The following is a 2500-nucleotide window of genomic DNA, read 5'->3' on the forward strand; positions in this document are numbered from 1 at the left end:
CACAACGTGGGTTAGGTTAAGGCACAACGTGGGTTAGGTTAAGGCACAACGTGGGTTAGGTTAAGGCACAACGTGGGTTAGGTTAAGGCACAACGTGGGTTAGGTTAAGGCACAACATGGGTTAGGTTAAGGCACACCATGGGTTAGGTTAAGGCACAACATGGGTTAGGTTAAGGCACAACATGGGTTAGGTTAAGGCACAACATGGGTTAGGTTAAGGCACAACATGGGTTAGGTTAAGGCACAACATGGGTTAGGTTAAGGCACAACATGGGTTAGGTTAAGGCACAACATGGGTTAGGTTAAGGCACAACGTAGGTTAGGTTAAGGCACAACGTGGGTTAGGTTAAGGCACAACATGGGTTAGGTTAAGGCACAACATGGGTTAGGTTAAGGCACAACATGGGTTAGGTTAAGGCACAACATGGGTTAGGTTAAGGCACAACATGGGTTAGGTTAAGGCACAACATGGGTTAGGTTACGGCACAACATGGGTTACGTTACGGCACAACATGGGTTACGTTACGGCACAACATGGGTTACGTTACGGCACAACATGGGTTACGTTACGGCACAACATGGGTTACGTTACGGCACAACATGGGTTACGTTACGGCACAACATGGGTTACGTTACGGCACAAATTAGGTTAGGTTACGGCACAAATTAGGTTAGGTTAAGGCACAAATTAGGTTAGGTTAAGGCACAAATTAGGTTAGGTTAAGGCACAAATTAGGTTAGGTTAAGGCACAAATTAGGTTAGGTTAAGGCACAAATTAGGTTAGGTTAAGGCACAAATTAGGTTAGGTTAAGGCACAAATTAGGTTAGGTTAAGGCACGATATAGGTTAGGTTAAGGCACGATATAGGTTAGGTTAAGGCACGATATAGGTTAGGTTAAGGCACGATATAGGTTAGGTTAAGGCACGATATAGGTTAGGTTAAGGCACGATATAGGTTAGGTTAAGGCACGATATAGGTTAGGTTAAGGCACGATATAGGTTAGGTTAAGGCACGATATAGGTTAGGTTAAGGTACGATATAGGTTAGGTTAAGGTACGATATAGGTTAGGTTAAGGTACGATATAGGTTAGGTTAAGGTACGATATAGGTTAGGTTAAGGTACGATATAGGTTAGGTTAAGGTACGATATAGGTTAGGTTAAGGTACGATATAGGTTAGGTTAAGGTACGATATAGGTTAGGTTAAGGTACGATATAGGTTAGGTTAAGGTACGATATAGGTTAGGTTAAGGTACGATATAGCGTAGGTTCAGATACACATTGTTGTAGGGAAAGGTGTATTGGGGGGGGGGGCGGCAGGTTCGTTGATAGTGATTATCGTAATTGGATGCCTGCGGTATTATCCGATTTGTCACGTCAGGATGCACTTTTGGCTCATGACAGGCGGCGCTCCGATTCCATGGTTGTGGCAGATCTGTGTCTTTCATTCCTGCCATTGTTTGTGTGCTGTGACAGGAGGCAGTATTGTGATGTTGGGTGCACCACTGTGTAGGACATGTGTGGGTGTTCGTGGCTTAGCTGAGCAATGTGCGGATGTCGGAAGGGTGGGATATTGTGTTTTCTGGGTGGACCTCCCGGTCTGGTAATGATAGTGTGGATTGTGTCATGTGGCGGAGAGGATGCACTGGATGTTCTTCCATGCTGGTGGTTAGATATTGTGTGTGATAAGAGAGTAGTGTGTGATAAGAGTGTCTGGCTGACGTGTGGTTCTCATTGTGTGCAGAGTCTTTCAGCATGTATAGGGACGGTTGTATATATTATCTGTATTCTGATGGCTCTGCATCTATTACTAATCAGTGCCGTGTATACGGTTACTCTAGTTCCAGTCGAAACTGTTCTATCTCTGTACATTAGTGACACTGCGGCTCCACTATGTTGCCGCCCCTGTCGGCCGTTTCCCCCAGTGTATGGCTAATGATTATCAGCAATCAGTCTATTAGTCAATACCGGTAGTGTGACGACGTCAAATGTCCGGGATGGGGGAAGCTACACCCTTCCCGTGGGTCAGGGCCTAGAAAGACTCTTCCCACGCAGGAGACTCGGACTGTCGTTACTCTTCCGAGACATATATGTGCCCAGCGTTTTTTTGCGGCTGCGAGTGCAACGCCAGGAGGCTCGGACTGTCGTTACTCTTCCGAGATATATATTTGCCCAGCGTTTTTTGCGACTGCGAGTGCAACGCCCACGGGTGCCGACATGGATGGGGCGCTTCCTAGCTGATGGCTCAGCATGAGAATCCGTACAGTGAGCAATGCGATCGCGTCTGTAGCTTGTACGTGGTACAGCTCGCAGCTCATGAATAGGGACAGCGGGAATGTCGCATATTGGAAATATCTCTTCATGAAACGCATGTTATAGGTGTGAATTGCACCTTACGAGTGCGGGAAACGTCCGCCGTTCATCCGCTGGCGATGCGAGTTGGGCGGTTGGGGTGGGGCACGAACGGGTGCAGGTGGTGTGATTGCCGGTCCACGACTT

Source organism: Schistocerca serialis, unplaced genomic scaffold (assembly GCF_023864345.2).
Source record: "Schistocerca serialis cubense isolate TAMUIC-IGC-003099 unplaced genomic scaffold, iqSchSeri2.2 HiC_scaffold_1233, whole genome shotgun sequence".
Taxonomy (NCBI): domain Eukaryota; kingdom Metazoa; phylum Arthropoda; class Insecta; order Orthoptera; family Acrididae; genus Schistocerca; species Schistocerca serialis.